Source organism: Gordionus sp. m RMFG-2023, chromosome 1, assembly GCF_954871325.1.
Source record: "Gordionus sp. m RMFG-2023 chromosome 1, tfGorSpeb1-WG-v2, whole genome shotgun sequence".
NCBI classification, from domain to species: Eukaryota; Metazoa; Nematomorpha; class Gordioida; order Chordodea; family Parachordodidae; genus Gordionus; species Gordionus sp. m RMFG-2023.
In genome coordinates, this window is record NC_088775.1 from 64,704,224 (window position 1) to 64,725,253 (window position 21,030).

At 29.9% G+C, this 21,030-nt stretch overlaps 1 long non-coding RNA gene and 1 other non-coding gene across 2 annotated transcripts; one reads left to right on the top strand and one right to left on the bottom strand.

Moving 5' to 3' along the window:
• Positions 1-10,518: 10,518 nt before the first annotated feature.
• Positions 10,519-10,599, bottom strand: Trnas-cga (transfer RNA serine (anticodon CGA)). Its single transcript has one exon. It is a non-coding gene; the product is annotated as a tRNA-Ser (tRNA).
• An 8,611-nt stretch (positions 10,600-19,210) lies between these two features.
• On the top strand, positions 19,211-20,435 carry LOC135922101 (uncharacterized). The gene is made up of 3 exons (XR_010570738.1): positions 19,211-19,543; positions 19,596-20,088; positions 20,144-20,435. It is a non-coding gene; the product is annotated as an uncharacterized LOC135922101 (long non-coding RNA).
• Positions 20,436-21,030: the final 595 nt, after the last annotated feature.

Below are 21,030 nucleotides of genomic sequence, written 5' to 3' on the forward strand. Positions count from 1 at the left end.
TTTACAATAAAAACGGAGTATATTTTAAAAATTTAAAAAAACGGAGTAAATTTAAACGTTTCAAAAAACGGCGCATATTCAAATTGAATTTTGGTGTATTTTTACAATAAAAACAGAGTATATTTAAAAAATTTTAAAAAAGGAGTGTATTTAAAAATTTTAACAAACGGTATATTTAAGAATTTAAAAAAACGGGGTATAATATTAAGAATTTAAAAAAACAAAGTATATTTAAGAATTTTAAAAAAACGGAGTATTTTATTTGTGAAAATTTTCATAATTCTTACAATTTACTATTAAATCAAATACTAGATAATTAATCAATTTATTTGAATAAACATAATATATATACAATGATAATATAGATATATATTTTTAAGGAAAAACAAAAATAGTTTTATATAAATTTATATCATTTAAAAATCTAATTAATTTATTTATATTAGACATATTTTTAATATTACGAAAATAGGAATATTCACATATATATAAATGAGAGGAAAATTTTCTTCCATTTCTGGCAATGATTCACTTAAGATCCCTCCATAAACGCTCAATCCGTTGATTGCGGGTTGATATATCATTAGGGTCTATAAAGTTTTTGCTATGATTGACATAGTAATGATCATATCCATTTTCATTCAGATTTTTATAACTTGGAAAAATATTTAATTTTAAGATTTATCAATATTTAATTTACCCCTTCCATAAAAAAATTTCTATTAAATCCAGACGATCTTATAAATATTTTATAAAAAATAAATAAAAATATTTTAAAAAAATAATATTAAAAATTTCCCCGTAACATCTTTTATATTATTTGCATAATAAAAAAAAATATATAAAGTCTACATAATTATGTTGATTCTTCTCATTTTCATAATATTCATATCATTAATGTACTCACAATAATTATAATGGGTCTCCTTTTCAAATCTTATAACGAATCAGTTATGATAACCGTTCAGAAATTTATGAATTTTCGGTTTCGCAATTCAGTTTGGTTCAGTTCGACACCCTCGTTTAACTGATCAATTTGGTTTGACACCCTGGTTCTGTTTATCATAAAATTAACTTTTCATGATATATGATCTCTCTCTATCTGATTCGTAAGTTTTTTTCTTAATAATTTTTTTTAATTCAAATTTCTTATAATTTACGGTTTTATCATCCTTATGAATTTTTTTTATTATATTAGGATTTTTAAGATAAGGTCAGCTACTTATGATTTATTATCTATCACATCAAAGTAACATGCCGGTTTTTCCAACATAGTAATAATTGATAAATCTTAGTGGCCCAAAACATTTATTAATGGTTTATGAATAAGGTTCTGATGCATACTCTATACTTCTTCCCATGAAGAGTATTATGGAAATCGGACGTTTGTGCAAAGGTGATTTAAAAAATTTCTTTTAATGCTTTGTATATAGACCTGCCTTCACCTTTAAATTCTTTGAAAGATTTCCTGACTATTTCCATTATAAAAATTCCTGTTAGGTCAGAATTCTTTTTTAGTTTTGCGGGATAAGGTTTTATATTCTTGAGGAGGGTAATCAAGAAGGAAGTCTTTTAGACCCTATTTATTAATGACATCGTTTCTAATATGAATTCCAAATTCAATCTTGACCTTAACCTTCTGTATCTGGACGACGGAACCCTATCTGACCCTGAGGCTAATTTGTTGGGGGGCATTAATTTCTTAATTAATAAATGCTATAGGTCAGAAATTAGTTTTTTTAAATGGATCTCCATCAGATATTTTTAATTGTTTTAAGATTATTGATCGAGAGTCAATCTCACGGATGCCCATCAATTAGTGCTATCCAAAAATAGCAAACCTAAAGAAAGCAATTGGAAGCCAGATTACGTAATATTCCTTCCCATCAATCTTTATATTTAATAAGTAAATCGCTATGGCTTCCAAATTTTACATCTGTTTAGGGCCTCATCTTCATTTTTAAACTTTTCCCTCCTTTCAGTCCTAGATCTGAAAATTAAAAACTTATTTGAGGTTATCTTAAACATTCATTTTTCCGAGTTTAATTGGGCCATTGAACAACTTCCGACGAAGGAAGGTGATTTTTGGTTTCTTGCTCTTAATGTAGTTTCTTTGTCAGCCTTCCTTTCTTCTCGTCTTCAAGCGAGGAAATTACAAGTAAGTTTGTGATGGCATAGAGAATCTATTAGAAACTGTCCCTTGACAATTACTGCAGATAGAAACCCTAAAATTCCTGTTTCCTAATCTCATAGGATTTTCCATTCTAGGCTTATCATTCGGCTTGAAGCTGCCCCTAGTGCCAATCTTGGTCTTTTGCTATCGGATGAGAAACCAAGTGCAGCGTCTACATGACATGATTTTCACTGGATGCAAATCCCCCTCAAAAACCTATGCCTACCCCCCCCCCCTAAAAATTTACACCGTTGAGAATTATTATTTACACTTTTTAATTATAATGGTACTCCTTATGAATTTTAAAAAGAATAACTTAAATCATAACCACTAACAACTATCGAAATATTGTGAATATAAAAGAGTTATTTTTTAGATCATGAATTCAATTAAAAACCCCTTCATTTACTAAGAATGCATGATTATAGCATTGTATGACATGAATATGGTTTGCTGAGAATATCTAACTCTTTTAAATTGCCTAATATATGGATTTGGTCGATGATCAGCAATATCATTGTTTTAGATCTATGACAAAAGTATTAATTTCTACAGCAATATATTTTGTCTTATTTCTTCTAAAAATTTAATAGATAACTCCCCAATAAATTTATCCAACTCCCCTTAAAGGCGCCTACCCCTTACCAGCCCTCAAAAAAAATTGGATGCAAACTGTTCCTCCACAACTCCCTCGCTCATTTAAAGGATGGTTGAGGGTTACCAGAGAGTATAGACTTGGCTGTGACCTATGTCTACCCCATAAATGTAAAGGGTACGGGAAATCCTCCTATCCTAAGGCCGAAATGGTCTAACCTGTTTATATTCTAAAGGACAGTTCAGTCGCCATAGAGTTATTAACACTATAATCTCGAACAAATTAGGGTTAGCCAATTACCTAATACCTCCTTGATCGTCCACTATCCCTATCTGATGGGAAAAGACCAGATAAACTCACAAACAATCCTTGGTTTGGGGGAAAACATCTTTCACTTGTGTTTGTGTCTCCCAATTTTTCTCTAACCCAAATATTGATCCAGCTGAAAGGTCAATTTCACTTTATCCCAATAGTTAGTCTATTAGTGGGTCCTAAATGTTACAATCAACTCCACCGTAAAGTTGTCTCGGATCTCAATGAGGCCTTTTTTGTCCCCCCCCTCATATATATTAAAAAAATATATATAGTTTTTATATTTGTCTTTTTTTTACATGATATTTTTACATGTTGTTTTAATATAGTTTTATTATCTGTAATATATATAAAAGCCGTGTCACAACAAATTTAGACATTAGCATTCCTTTAAAAAATATTCGTCCAATAAAAATCATCATAAGCCAATTGCAATTTCTAATATATTTTATTTTTAATATTTTTAATTGGTAAATGTAAATCAATAGAATTGTTATCATGGAAGCAGATTTTAGTTTTGTTATTTAATACAACTCAATTGATAGCTGATATTTTTAAAATTTCGCCATTTATTACCATATTGGCTATCGTATAAGATATTCCATGTTATGCATGCAACTTTCAACTAAATACCTCTCTTATCTTTTCTGATGATTTGGCCTTTCTACATGCATTCCACAGTTTTGTATATTTTCTCATCACTTCATAATTGTTGAATGTATGTCATTCATATAACTTATTATAACATTTTTGATTAAATGTATAACTTTTTTATTTTACTTATATATAATTTGGCTATGATTGAAGTTAATCTCCTATTATTTGTTAACTTAGAATATCTTTTTATTTTTCTATTATAATTTAATAACAATGTCTTAAAAATTTTTATATATTGTACTTATGTAATAAATCTTTTGTTATTTGGAGGGGTGGTATTTGTGTAAAATTTAAATTAGAATATTTTCACTGATTTTTATATGGCATGGTACTTTTATATTCATCAGGAGCTAATTAGTAGAATGATGGGTAAAACAAATATTTTCCCTTCATTTGATGATAAATTATTTTGAAAAATTTTCCCAATAATATAAAATGGCAAAAAAAAGTACATACAGATTTAATTCTTATAAATCCCTTACATCGGACCTATTTTTCTGGATAAGGAAAAAATAAATTATTATGGGTTTTGCTGAACTTGGGAAATATTTTTCACAATTAATATGAGCTTGTTGGCTTGAGAAAAATTTTTCAAAATTATTATGGTCCAGATGCTTGAAAATTTTTTAATTTTAAATATGGGCTAGACATTAGCCTGAAAATTTATTTTCGAAGACATAGCCAGGCATGATCATAAAACCAAGGCCTATACAACTTACATATTCTTATTGTATTTTTAATGCATTATTACTTTTTATATATTTTATTTCAGTTCTCAACTACCAAAATTATTATGGTCTTTAGCGGGTTTGAGAAAATATTTACAAGTCAATTTTTTAAATATTAGATATTAGTCTCATAGGTGTAATATTTAACACAGAACATTTATATGGAGGTAAACGCTAATTTAAATATATTTTTACTCAAAAAAATAGTATTCACTCTTAGTCTTAATGGGTTGGCCTTGATCTGAAATAGGGGTAAGCGGGGTTAAAAAGAATAAAAAATAGATATATTTTTTAGAGATATGCCTATTTCCAGGCTTGTGAAAAAATTTTGAAAATTACTATGGGTTGGCCAGGTTTAAGAAAAATTATTTATAAAATTATTATGGTTTGGGCTGGGCTTGGAAAATATTTTTATAAATTATATTAAGCTGGGCTTGGTGAAGATTTTTCAAAATTATTAGACGTTAGAGAATTTTTTTATTATCAACTAGGGTCAGAAATTGGCCTAAAACAAATTTTTTTGCAGGCCTGGGCTCGGCCTGATCAAAAAACAAAGGCCCATAAAAATCTGATTTTGATTGTATATTCATTATGATTTTTTAAATATTTTATTTCAGTTCTCAACTACCAAAATTATTATGATCTTTTATTGGGCTTGGAGGAATTTTTCCAAAATTATTATGGCTTTGTACCTTGCTTGGAATTTTTTCTGATATTAAATATTAGGCATAGGTGATCATTAATATTTATTATTTAACAAATAATATTGATATGATCAAGTAAAAGCTTTAAATATATTTTGACTCAAACCATAGTATTCAACTTAGTTTTAATGGATTGAACCTGGCCTGAAGGGGATAGAGGGTAAAAAGAATAAAAATTGGATATTATTTTCAAATAACACGAAACAACTATTAAACAATAACGATGAAATTAATCTAACGGAGAGATCTATTTGGTTTGGTTCGTACTCTTTCGGATAACGATCTTGAATTATATCTTCTTACTCCCTCTCCTTTAGATTTTCATCGTTATTGCTTATTTCCTCTTTATTTAATATCTCTTCGGCTCTCTCTTCTACTTCGGTTCTCTCTTCAAATTCGTATTCTTCAGTTAATAAATTTTCGGTTCTTTTCCTTAATTAATCAGTATGACGTATAATCGTTCCTCTATACTTACTTCATATCGTAGTGATCCGAGTATGCTTTTAATAATGGCTTTTTCCCCCGTTCGAATATTTGGTCTAACAAACCTCTAGGTTTAATTTTTAGTAGTATTTCGGCGGGACTTTGTTCAGTTTCTGCCTCTGGTGTATTACGGTTTGTAGAGAAAATTAGCTAGACTGGTTTCTAAATTCCCCTCGTTTATTTTATTCATACTCTGTTTAAAGGTTCGAACTAAACGTTCGGCCATATCGTTAGTCTGAGGATGGTATGGACTTCCGTGTACTAATTGTATTCCGTTTTTTTCGTATAAATAATTGAATTCTTTGCTACTGAATTGTGGCCTGTTATTAGAAACGATTATTTTAGGAAATCTGAATCTGGCAAAAATATTTCTTAATATTTTTATCCTGCTTTCGGTTGTAGTACTAATTTAGCTAGCGACTGGTAGCATCTATCACTACTAACCAATAATGATTTTGAAATGGTTCAGCATAATCTATATGTACTCGCCATGCTTTTGGTGGTTTTGGCCAATTTTGAAATGATGTCTTTTGAGGCATATCGTGTTGTTCCTGGCATTCTTTACATTTTTCGACCTATATTTCTATATCTTGGTTTATATTAGACCACCACACGTATTGTCTTGCTCTCATCTTCACTTTTACCATTTCAATATGTCCTTGATGTATCATGTCTGACACGTTATTTGGGTATTGTTGTGGTATTATCATTTTAGTTCCCCACAGTAAACAACCTCTCTCTGTTGTAATCCTCTCTCCTTTGGCTATACTCCTTTAAAAATGTATATCAAGATAGCATATCAGCATTGGCTAGTTGTCGACTACTTTTGAATTCTATTTCATATTGGTAACCTGCTAAAAATAAAGCCCATCTATGTATTCTGGCAGTAGATGTTGTTGGTATATCTTTTCTTGGACGAAATAAACTCATTAATGGCTTGTGGTCTGTTTGTAATGTAAACTTTCATATATAAATTTTGGCAAGAGCTTCTCTTTCTATTTGGCTATAATTTTTCTCCGCTGCATTTAGCGTTCTTGAGGCGAATGCAATTAATCTCTCATTACCCCCTTCTGTATGTGATATTACTGCCCAAATTCCTATGGCTGGCGCATCTGTTGCTAATATAATGGGTAATTTTGGATCATAATATTGTAATATTGGAGTACTACTTATTTCTTGCTTTATCTTTTTATACGCGTCTTTGCATCCATTAGTCCATCTCCAAACAACTGTTTTTTCTAATAATTTGTATAATGGTTTGGCTTTGAATGCAAAATTTGAAATAAATTTTGAAAAATATGATGCTGACCCTAGAAATGACTGTTAATTGTTTCAAATATGTTGGTTCTGTATCTTTTTTTACTGTCTCAATATTTTTTTCAGTAGTTGTAATCCCGTTTTTTGAAATATTGTATCCTAAGTACTCGACATTTTGTTTGAAAAATTTACATTTTTCTATCTTTAGCTTAATTCCATTTTCATCTAGACATTATAGTACATTTTTTAATGTTTCGTGCTTCTCTCTATTTTTCCCGGTTATTATAATATCATCCAAATAACAAGCTACTCCAAAACCTTTTAATAAATTCTCGATGGCTCGTTGAAATATTGCTGGAGAAGACGTATCAAAGGTAGTCTTAAATAATCCCCTATGCGTATTGATTGCAAAATATTTTTGAGACTCTTCCCCCACTTTAATTTGAAAATAGGCATCTGAGAGATCTAATATTGAAAATTCCTCTTCTTTTCCCAAACTGGCTAAAATCTTGGATTCTTGGTATTGAGTATGAATGTATCAATATTAATATTTTGATTTATAGTTTAAAATCCCCACAAATTCGTAATGTTTTATCTTTTTCGTAGTGTATTGTTAGTACTTAGTAGTAATAGAAATTTATTTTTTTTTTCTCTTTAGCTTTCACCTTTTCTGGTGGTAAGCTCCTTCAACATCTCTCTCCATTTTATGTTATTATTACAATCTCTTTTATCTAATTTATAATTCTTTATATTGGCTCTAACTTTATGGCCCCATTGAAGTTTTGGCCTTCCTCTTTTACGTTTGCCCATCACTTCCAAACTCTTAACTTTATTTCCTATGTAGTTCATAGGCCTTCTCATTGTGTGCCCATACCACCTAAGTCTGTTTACCATTAACTTAGTCTTAATGGGCACTACCTTTAAACTACTTAGTATTCTTGTACTGCGCACTTTATCCTTTCTTGTTACCCCAGCAAACATCCTCAGCATTCTCATCTCCATGGTTTGTAGACTTCTCTCGTCTGATTCTTTGGTTGGCCATGTTTCCGAACTATATAGAATAGTTGGTTGTATTATGGAACTGTAAATTTTTCCCTTTAGTTTTTGTGGGATTCTTTTATCAAATAGCACTCCAGATAAAGATCTCCACTTTAGCCACCCTTGATTAATCTTACTCTTTATCTCTTTTTCTATTGTGCCGTTTGTTTGTATAGTGGAGCCCAAATATTTGCAGCTTTCAATTGCCGATATCTGCCATTCATTTATATCAATACTCTCTGTTTCATCTCTTCCTATCACCATATACTCCGTCTTTTCTCTATTTATTTTTAATCCGTGCGTTTCTAGGATATTTATCCAACTCACTAGTCTTTCTTTCATTTCATCCTTAGATTCGGCAAGTATCACAATATCATCTGCAAATATCATATTCCACGGGACTGTTTGAGGTATAGACTGTGCTAATACATCTATTACTGTAATGAAGAGAAGTGGGCTGAGAGCCGACCCTTGATGAACTCCTTCGGCTATTGTGAAGCCTGCTGAAGTACCTGTTGTGCTACGGACCATTGTTGTATGGCCCATATACATATCCTGTATTATTCTTATATATTTTTCGGGAACATTTTTGTGGCGTAGCGCACACCAGATAAGTTTTCTTGGGATTCTATCAAAGGCCTTTTCTAGATCAAGAAAGACCATGTGTAGCTTTCTGTTCTTTTCCCTGTATTTTTCACTCGACATTAGTTTTATGCCCCTGTAATTTTGACAATTATGTGGATCCCCTTTATTTTTGAAGATAGGAACTAGATAGCTCTGCCTCCATTTTTGGGGAACCTCTTCATTTCCAAGTATCTTATTGTATAGATTTGTGAGGAGATGTATTCCATCATCTCCTAGTGCTTTAAGGCTTTCTATTGGAATATCGTCTGGACCCCTAGCTTTGTTGTTCTTCATATGCTTGAGGCATGTGATTATTTCTTGTTAAGTTATAGGTTGTACAAGGTTTTGACAAGGAGGGGGTTCGTTTAGATGCAGTATGTGCGGATTAAAGTTGAGAAGCTCCTGAAAATATTCTCTCCATCTACTCATTATTTCTTTTTCCTTTATTATCAATTTCCCATCTTTATTTTTGATTACTTTCGGAGCTCCGTTTATATCCCTAAAGTTCTTTTCTCGCTGTTTGGCTAATCTGTATATTTTATTTTGCCCTTCTTTGGTATGTAGATCTTCGTACATGTCATCGTATGCCATAGATTTGGCTCTAGCCACCGCTTTTGTAGCTAATCTCTTGGATTTTTTGTATCTTGTCTTGTCATCTGCGTTTTTGGATTTGTACCATATTTTATAAAGGGCTTTTTTCTCCTGTATAGTGGTTTGTACCCAGAGTTGTACATTTGCTCAAAATAAAAAGATCTTCAAAGATCTAGATCTTCGAAGATCGTAAAATTTGAAGATCTTTTATTTTTTAAAAATTTTGTGTAACGATCTTCAAAGATCTAGATTTTTGAAGATCGCTGCGATCAACGATCTTCATGATATTTATTTTTTTACCCCTTTATTAAAAGCCCAGATGTTTATAATATTTCTTTTATGTTTTATACCTCTCCTCCTGCCTTGATGAAAATTGAAAAACATCTGGGCTTTTAATAAAGGGGTAAAAAAATAAATATCATGAAGATCTTTGAAGATCGTTACACAAAATTTTTAAAAAATAAAAGATCTTCAAATTTTACGATCCTCAAAGATCTTGCTCAAATTTTTGAGCTGGATCTCGCTCAAAAATCTTCAAAGAAGATCTTTTGTACAACTCTGTTTGTACCTCTTCATTCCACCACCATAGTTCTTTATATGATTTGTTGCCTCCTCTTGTCAAGCCTAGTAGAAATATAAGTCAATTAATAATTCTTGCAATTGTTATTAGTAATAAAAATATAAGTGAATAAATAATTCTTGCAATTTTCTTTTCTTTATCTCATATCAAAATAATAATTTATTTGTTATTCAAATTCATATGACTCATAATGTAAGTAAATATTTTACAAAAAATTCAAAAATAACAATTCAACACATATCAAATATCATAAAAGTAAGGATATCATTCTCATTCCCCGTCATTTTTGGCAGGTTATCTACTAGTATTAATATAAATATAATGTTTATTGTTTAATATAATGTTTATAATATTAATATGTTTATAATATTAATATGTTTATAATATTAATATAATGTTTATAATATTAATATAATGTTTATAATATTAATATAATGTTATAATATTAATATAATGTTTATAATATTAATATAATGTTTATAATATTAATATAATGTTTATAATATTAATATAATGATTATAATATTAATATAATGTTTATAATATTAATATAATGTTTATAATATTAATATAATGTTTATAATATTAATATAATGTTTATATTAATAATATAAATGTAATGTTTATAATATTAAATATAATGTTTATTATTTATGAAATAAACATAAATTTTTATTTAAAAAATTACAATAATCATCTAACTAAATCTTTCATGAATGTAACAAAAATTAGCTTGCTAAGCATACACTCTAAAAAAAATTAATACAAAAATATAACGCAGTCGACAGGATTCGAACCTGTGCGGGAAAACCCAACTGATTTCGAGTCAGTCGCCTTAACCACTCGGCCACGACTGCCTAACTAAAATTTACACTAAAATATTGTTATATCTTTTAAATTATAAATTGGTGAAAACTTTTAACAAATTATAAAATTAATAAAAAGTAATATTTATTTTTATCAGCCCCAATTCAAATAGCATTAATTACATGTTTTAGATATTCGTTGACAGTATAACAAAACCAGCTGTACATATTGATCTTCATATAATTCATCTCAATTATACAGTTATTGTCCACATCTATGCTTTGTTACATAATAAAAAAAATTATAATATGAACTTCTTTACCCTATAATTATTTATTTAAACAACGTGCCTAAATCTCTTCCCACAAGCTCATACCAATTGGAGCTCCTATTGAAACATAATCATCTTTCAGACATACAAAATCATTCCTCATACTTAAAGTATAGTGGTCATAAAAATATTTCCATTTTTAGAGAACAATTATATTATATTAAAATAAAAATTGATTTAATTATAAATTTTAATATAACATTTATCTGTTCTATTGTAATTAAAGGTGGTAAAACTAAACCTTAAGAAATTTTCTATTAGGTTTTTTGGCACAGCCCATAATTATTTTTACCAAACTTCTAAAATATATTTTGTACAATTTGACTGGCCTGGCCCAAAAAATATTTTGCATGACCCAGCCTCTGGGAGCCAATATCTAATTGTAATATTAAATAAGTCATCTCCATTTGACTTGAAATAGATTATCATATCTGACAACTTGGTACTTTCTTTTGCACTTAGAAAGATTTAACCTTGATTTTAAAATTGATTTCAGACTAGTGTTGTTAATTTGCTTGGTCGTAAAATTTACAACCCAATTTTGTGCTCATGCCTGCTCTAAGCACGAACCCTGAGCACAGACCCGGGGTTCAGACAAGGGGTCCAGACCTGGCACAAGAACCCATTTATTTTTAACTTTTTTTTGAACTTAGTAGGAAGGTATACATAAGATTTATTCATTAAAAGAACAAGCGTTCCCTCTAGGTCTCGATATGCTAATATGGCTAGGTGTGTTAATTATATACTGTAGTCTACTATTAATCATAATTATTATTATGAATATTTTTAACAACATGATGATATTGATAATATGTATGGGGCGTCAAATAAAAGGTGTTTTAATTAAATTTTGACTTTAATACTTATTATTATATTAATATTCTAAGTGGGCGGGTCAACTAGGTCTAATGAGGTCAGAAATATTTTTAACAATGGAAAATATTGATATGGGCGTCAAATAAAAGGGAATTTAATTATATCTTGATTGTATTCTAAATTATTATTCAAAGTGGGCGGGTCTAGGAGGGCACAGGAATATTTTTAACAATGCACTATTTATCCGCAATTTAAAAATTTTGACCTGGAAACCCTGTTCACATTATTTAATAAATATATATTTTATTATATAATATTTTATATTCCAGGCACAGAAACTCAGTTATTTTTTTAAATCATCTCAGGTTTTTAAAAAAAAATATTTAAGCCAGGTGTACGGTAAACCATTCTACATAATTTTTTGAATTCAAAACCATTGGCGACATCCTATTTCATTTGAAAATCTATGTTTTAAAATAATTGGGATAAAATTGATATTTCGATTGATAATAATATCCATTTCTCACTTCAAAATTGACGGCCATTTCTATAAAAATTAATGTTTGAAAATAAATTGGGTTAGTTTAGTATGACTACAAATAATATAGATTGCTAATATATTAAGTTCTCTCTTTAAAAATATTGGCGTATTTAAACAATAATTAGTGTTTTGGAACTAAAATGAATGCGATTAATGCCAGGAAATTTCAAAAGCAATAAATCCTATTCCTCCTTCTATTGGACCTTATTTTAAAATATAATTCAAATAATAAAAAAAATAAATCCTTAATATCAAAGTTTCTACACATGGAATACAGTTCCGGCAAAATCAGATTAAAAATTTAAAGCACCCAATTAATTATTTATAATGCAAAAAATAGAACAAAATACCCATCATACTATCACCTTACCTTAATTTTGATTACCTATATATGGATTTTCATTATAAATTGTTAAATACAAATTTTTTTTAGCATAATCATATGAAATTCTCAGAGTAGATTCTCTTCAGAATAAATTTGGTAAAATCACATTTATCAGGGAAATTAAAAACGCGCAATTAGATCAGACCTACAGACCCAGCCTTAAATCCGGCTCGGGTACACGGACCGGGCTGTATTTTAATTTTTTTAAATATACCCGGGCCCAGCCTAAATTTTATTTTTTAAATACAAGGGCCAGGCTTATATTTTAAAACCACATATTTTAAATTACCATTATTATCTATGATATAATATATTTTAAAGAAATTCGAGCCGGGCAGTGCAGTTTAAAATAACTCACAAATTATTAAATATTGATAAAATTTCTAAAAAATTGACGTAAGACTGGCTTAGGTTTTCTTAAACTGGCTACTCTACTAGTTAAAGCAAAGCACTAATAGGAACTGATAAAGAAAAAAACATTTTGATAATTTTAACATTTGTCCAGCATATTTTAAAAAAATAACCTAAAAAAATAAATTTCAACAAGTTCCTATTTTTTTTTATCGTATAATGTTATTTTTTGCCATGCCATAAATAAAAAAGGCAAAGTTACATTTTACATACATCCTGTTTTTTTAATATTTTATTATTTTTTATACATATTTTATTTTTTAGGTACATAATTGCTCCGATTCCTACCGCCAGAATTTCCTTAGCGTTGTTGTGACTAATAGCATGGATGGGCACATTGAAGAGGAGGCATGCCTCGCTGTATGCTACCGAGAGGTTATCAATCTCCCAGAAGTTAATTCCAATATGGGAATTGGAGGCATCGACGTAGACTAGCGAATTTGTATAATAATGTAACGAGAGTGGTTCTGCTAGGGCGTCGATGATTAATTCAGCTTTCTTAAAGGCCAAATATGAGTCTACCACGGGTGTCATGGGGGCGTCGATCATGGTGATGTAGTAAGGTGAAAACAGCCTTGACATGCCGGTTATAGTGTAAGCGTAATGATTTACCACACCAAGGACTCTTGCTGCGAGCTCGCGGCCGATTTGGAGGTGTTGGTAGGTGTGGCTCCTAAATACGTCCAGGCACTTTTTAAGCCTTCTGCGGGTGATAGTGTCTGCAGCGACAGTTTTATTGTTGAGATCGATAGAGACTCCGAGGTAAGTGATAGTAGGGGAGGGGTCAAGGATTGATTTTTCCTCTGCTATTTGGAGTCCCCATTCCTCTAGGGTGTGCCGAAGGGACATGGTTGACCATCTGACATCGGCTTCGTTCGCCCCATAGATAAGGATGTCGTCGAGGTAGACATTATAGTTTGCCTTCTTGACCGTCTTGGCGCAGGCGTCAAGGATGATCGACGGGAGGCAATATGGGCTAAAGGAGGCACCCATCGGGAGGACTTTATACCTGTAATTGGTGCCGTTGAAACTGAATCCGAAAAACTTTCTTACTCCTATTGCAAGAGGTATCGAGAAGAAAGCCGATCTAATGTCTATTTTGCATGCGAAGGATGCTTCGTTAAGTTTTTGCGACATCAGTGGAATGGACTTGAGACGAAAGGGGTAATGTAGGAAGTTTTTAGATACTTCGGAGAAATCACTGATAACCCTGGGGGTTCCATTGCTCTTGGGAATGACAAAGAGCGGGGAGCAAATTTGGTGTTCATCTCCTGTTTCGATGACGTTTGCTAGTAGAAGCTGGTTCACAATGTCATAGTGTTGTTAAAAAGCCGAGTTTTATCGGCTCCGACCTCGAGGTCGTAGCCAAAAAATTCGTTCAGGCTCAAGCCGGCTCATTGAGCCGGCTGAGTTGGCTTGCTCGAGTCGGCTCAAGCCGGCTCAGGAGTTGGCTCAAGCCGGCTCAGGAGTTGGCTCAAACCGGCTCAGGAGTTGGCTCAAGCCGGCTCAGGAGTTGGCTCAAGCCGGCTCAGGAGTTGGCTCAAGCCGGCTCAGGAGTTGGCTCAAGCCGGCTCAGGAGTTGGCTCAAGCCGGCTCAGGAGTTGGCTCAAGCCGGCTCAGGAGTTGGCTCCAGCCGGCTCAGGAGTTGGCTCAAGCCGGCTCAGGAGTTGGCTCCAGCCGGCTCAGGAGTTGGCTCAAGCCGGCTCAGGAGTTGGCTCCAGCCGGCTCAGGAGTTGGCTCAAGCCGGCTCAGGAGTTGGCTCAAGCCGGCTCAGGAGTTGGCTCCAGCCGGCTCAGGAGTTGGCTCAAGCCGGCTCAGGAGTTGGCTCAAGTCGGCTCACAAGTTGGCTCAAGCCGGCTCAGGAGTTGGCTCAAGCCGTTAGCTCAAGCCGAAATTTATTTATTTGTGATTAGTGTTGTTAAATGGCTGATCCAAATCCGCTTCTTGGCTTACTAGTTTTATTAAACGGCTGAGCCAAGCCGGCTTCTTGGCTGCCATGCCGGCTTATCCCTAAACTGGTCAAATTTTGAATCGAAAATTTGACTTAGACTCAAGAGTTGACCTTGACTCAAGCCTACTTTTAAGCCAATAATTAATTTATTTGTGATTAGTGTTGTTAAATGGTTGACCCAAGCTGGCTTCTTGGCTTATTAGTGTTGTTAAACGGTTTAGTCGTAATTTGAAGCCTTTCATTGATTTTAAATCAGTGATGTAATAATATAACTGTAAGGTATTGAATGTTTTTCCTAGGACTATTGCAATTTATTTTACTATCTCTCAGCCAATATTATCTTTAGAAATAAAATATTATGTAAAAAAAAATAATAGCATAATTTAGGATTTGATATAGAAAACTGTTTTACGCAGGCGCACCCTACCTAAGTAATAATTACACAAATTTATACAAAATAGATTAACATTTTTTATAAAATAATCATTCCTTAAATAAAATTCTTTATAAAAAATTCTCTATAAAATCATTCTCTGTAAAATAAATCTCTATAAACGACATTCTCTATAATTGTTCTGTAAAAGTTTCTCTATAATTGTTTTCTCTGTAATGGTTGTCATAGGCCATCTATTTGTTATTCTGGATATTGAATAATTTGAACATAGCTGATCCACAACATCAACACCAGCTTTGGTAAGATTGTAAAATGTGATAATTTCTGGTTTTTTCAAATCCCCAGTTGATGTATCAATATTGTTATCATAGTGAAGGGTAGAAAGCATCATGCTTATACTTTTTTGGTACATATGATACTAATGTCATATTATCTTAGCAGGCAAATAAACTTAAACAAATATCTTTCTTTTTAAAATTAAATGATGTTGGAAACTGCTATTTATTTTTTCTTAAAGTTCCTACTATTGTTAATGAATGGGAATTTAATAAATGTATAGCAAGTTCATAACTGGTAAACCAGTTATCTGTGGTGACATTCCTATTACTCTTAGAAATGGGCTGAATTAACCTTTCAACCACATCAAAAGGCTTATTTCTCAATTTATAAGGTCCTTCAGGCTGATTGCCAGCATATAATTCTATTTTCAAAGTATAAAATGTCACTAGAATAATTGAAATTAAAAATCATATGTTAAATTTATGATTTTTAACTACACCGAAAAAATAAATAATATAAAATTTTTAAATTTAAAGTCATATATATCAAAAAATAAATAAAATTATATTTTTTTCAATTATATTTATTAACCTGACATACATAAATATAATTAGTAACAAAAAAAAATTGGATTTTAAAAAAAAATTACATCATTACATAGGTGGGGTATATTTTACCCCAAGCTCAACAAATAGCATATATCTCAAAAACTATCAAATCAATAATCATGAAATTTGGAAGTTGTATTCCTTGTTACAAAATATTAAACTACTGAAAAAATCAGGTCGGAATATCTTCTAGCTTTTGTATTACAAAGATTATAAAAGTTGTGGGGTCCTATTTACCCCACCTTTGTAGTGAAGGGTTAAATGAAATTCGTTAAATCGATCACGATTTGGCCGACCCCTTTTCAACAGGGTTTCGAACCATTAAGTATAGAGGTTCGGTTCGTTACGGTTTTTAGTTTAAAATTTTATAAAGGTTTTGTTCCATTTCGGTTTTTTTTGAAAAAATTTAAATCGGTTCGGTTTATAATTTATAACGGTTCTTTTCGGTTTGTTCCAGTTCTTATAAATTTGATTTAAAAAAAATTTAATAATAAACCATATATATTAATATTAGAAAAAAATCTTTTTATAATTTCTTATTTAATTTAACCATGCTGAGATATAGCTATCTAAAATTTGGGGTAAAATAGACCCCACCTATGTAACCGCGGGAGTTTTTTTCACCTATGTAGTGAAGGGTTAAATAATTATATTTATTCAAATAACACATTACATAAATATTATATTTAGAAATATTCATATAATAATTTTATAAAAAATCGGAAGTATTTATTTTTAGTAATTGTGTAAAGAAATATTTTCTTTTATAAACAAATTTCTCCCCCCATTATTTTCGCTTAATATGGCTCATAAAAAGTTAGATAAAATTATAACAAGAAAAATGGGGGGAAAAAAGTTCAAAATTTAAAAAAAAAGAGGAGTATAATTATGATGAACAATCGAAATTAGGGGGGTTGGTAAATTTTAAAAAATAATAATATTAAAGAACAAGAAAACAAGAGAAATTAGGGTGGGGTGGGGGGAGGAGGGTTGGAAAATTTAAAATAATACTTAGCAAAAATTTTTATTCTTTAAATTTTTTATTTATCCTTCATTTTATTTTTTACTTTATCAAAAAATTTTTTCCCATATTTTTTTAAAATAAATAAACAAAAAATTTTTTAAAATAAATTTTATGGATTCAACAAGTTTCGATTTACCATCTACATCTACCTCACACCAAGAAATGAGTGGAATAGAAGTACTACAATATTTCTATTTATATGTTCAAATATTAGCTAATCGTTTAGCTAAAATCGTTCTTGACTTCTCAATAGAAGTTTTTTAAGAAGACTTATTTTACTACTAATGATAATTATATTTTTGATCTGAATTTTAATCAATTTTTTCGTTTAGCCGAAATCTTCACTACGCAATATAAGTTTTTTTTAAGAAGAATAATTCACTAATTATAATTATATTTTTGATCTGATTTCTAATCAATTTTTAAAATAAGATAAGGTATTTTTTTTATTATTAATTACATCTTTACTTAATCGAAAACGTTGAACTTTATCTACGCAATAAAACACGAAAAGAAGGAGTGGCTTTAGGGTAGATAAATCTTCTTTCGAATTCCATTTATTTGAGGGAAATGGAATATAAAACAAATTAAAATTAAATATACAAATTGTTTTTTAAGATTTCGAATGAGAGTCATCTTCGGAAATTCCTATCATCCAAACTAACTAAAAGATACTTTTTAATTTTAAATATGATTAATCTAAATCGATTTCTTTTGTCCAATAGCTAATATATAGGAGTCCATAATCTTCGTTATTCATGTAAACGGTAATGATCTAGAAGATGAAAAAAAATATATATATTATTTTTAATGTTTTTTTATTATCTAACAGCTGTTCTTTAGACTACTTTTTTTAGCTTATAGGTAGTATTCTTAAATGGCTTGATTTTTAAAAATGGCTAACCCGATATTTTAGAAAAAACTATTTTGGTTACCCATGTTATTATTAAAAAGGCAAACAGATTAAAGAATGGTTTCAGATCATCGAGAGAATAAGGAAGCAAGTTATCAATTTAATAATAGTTTTTAACATGAGAATAATTAGTAATCTTTTTTATATTTTGAGTCAAAAAAATAAAAGCCTTAGCCCTATCTTAAAATAAATTTTTTTAGACCCAAGCCCATCTTTAACTTAATTTCCACATTAAACTAAATGACCGATAAATATAAAATTGTCTTTCAAGTAAAATAAAAGATCTCTAAATTTTACATCTATTTATTTTAGTAAATGTATAATTTTAATTTTTTGAATAATATTTAGACGCAGCCTATGTCCAGTCCAATAAGGGAAATTGAAGAAGGATATAAAGTATCTAGATCGGATAATAGTATTATGATAGGAAATAATTATAAAATGACTCCCAAGAAAACCAGACGAAAATGTCGGTTCTGCGATAAATACTACCTAGTTAGTACAGCATCTAGTAATTTAAAAAATCATTTGAAAAGATTTCATCCGAATGCCTTACATGAAAGTCTTCAGAATGCATCCTCATCTTTGTTTGGAGTTAAAATACTTTCACCTAGTGAAAATTTAAATCTTAATAAATTAATCCTCAAATATTTTGTTGATAAAAATATATCTATCAATTCATTCGACAGTGATTCATTTAAAAATATATTTAAATATATTAATAAATACGCAAAAATTTGGTGTAGACAAAGCGCTTCCAAATATTTATTTAAAATATATATAACAGCCAAGAATCAAATGATTGCTAATCTTAATAAGGTGAAGAGCCAACTATCTATTACGACTGATTTGTGGACCGGTATAAATTCTATATCATACATGGCTTTGACAATCCATTATATAGATAATGATTGGTCACCCAAAAATTATTTATTAGATTTTATCGAAATACCTCACCCACATACGAGTGAGGAGATTTGTGCAATAATTATAGATTTCCTAGAAAAATTTAATATTATTAATAAAATTACATCTATTACTCATGATAACGCTTCCAATATTTTATTGGCATCCGAATACATGAAAAAATATTATATGAAAAATTATAGTAAAGAATTTTACAGCCATAGATGTTTGGCACATATTTTGAATATAGTAGTGAAAGAGGGATTAGATTCATTCTCTTCCCTATTAGAAAATGTAGACCGATTTGTCAGGAAAATACATAGAAGTCCTAAAATGATGCAAGAATTCCTAACCTTAAGTGGTGGCACGAAAATACCAATAGATGTGGCTACCAGATGGAACAGTAAATATTTAATGATACGTTCAATCAATCAGGTATAATTATTAATTATAAATTTTATTTTTTAATAATGTTTTATATTTTTAGAATATTGATGCGGTCTTTAAATTTTGCAAAAAATTTGATGATGAGTACCACATTAACAATGAGGATAGTATTTTTCTCAAGGAACTCGAATCATTTTTATATCCATTTTATAAGATAACAAACGAAATAAGCTCCGAAACAATAACCACGGTAGGCTTATCTGTATTATACATTATTACAATAATGACGTCACTGGAACGCACAGAGATATCAAATGCAAGCACTCAAATAAAAAAAGCGGCTTCTAAAATGAAAGAAAAATGCAAAATATATTCAGAACATATGGCAACTTTTGCAAATTATGTCTGTGCATTCCTAGATCCTCGAATAAAAAAAAATATATACCAACTTTTCTTAATAAAGCTACATATTTGGATCATTTCAAAATTTTATATAACCAATATAATCCGAAAAATTTAAATGTTTATGATATCGATAACGAGCTTAATCCATCAAATCTTATGTCGGCAACGATATTTAATGACCTTAGAAAGTAAATACAAAAATTTATTATATTTAGTCATATATTTTTATAATTCGCTTTTAAGGGAAGCATATTAATATCCAGATCCAGCGAGAGAGGAGATGGAAGATTATATTGGAGAGGTTGTTGCTAAACCTACAATCCATGTTTTGGATTGGTGGAGTTCGAACAGCACAAGATTTCCCAAATTAGCAATGATGGCTAGAGATTTCTTTTCCCATCAATCAACATCTGTACCTAGTGAAAGAACCTTTTCACGTGCGGTTGACACATTGACAAAGAAAAGAAATCGAATTTCTTCTACAAAATTAAATGAATGTTTGTCATTAAAATCATGGAAATTTAATTTTTTAACTTTAAAAGATGATTTTTATATATAAATTTAAAGTATATTATATATTTGTTTATACTATAATATACAAATAAATCAATAAATTTTATGAAAAAATGTGTTCTTTGCGCTGATATAAAATATCTTATTTCAATAATCAAATAGGGTTTATGGACCTTAGGTATGTTGGAAAGACTCTTGCATAAGAACGGTCAAATAATATATTTGTTAGCTTTATTATTTAAATATTTTATCATATATTAGATTTATTTTGGCCTAATAGTTTTTATCATAATAATTAAAATAAATATTTCAAGTTAAAAATAAATGAAGATAACTTTAGTGGCTATTTTTTATTTTTTTTTAAAAATTGGATATCAAATTAAGTATATAAGTAAAAATGGAAAAGATTTAACCAAGAATTTTAAAAATATAATAAAACAATTTTTTGTATATTAAATCGCAATGAGAAATATACACAACATAATTAAAAATATATATTAAAAAAATGAATTGGAAAAAAAAAATTTAATACATAAAAAAGAACTGAGAAAGTATTTTAAAAAAAGCGGGTACATATCATCTGAGAGAAGCTTGAATATTTATAAAATTGGACCTGC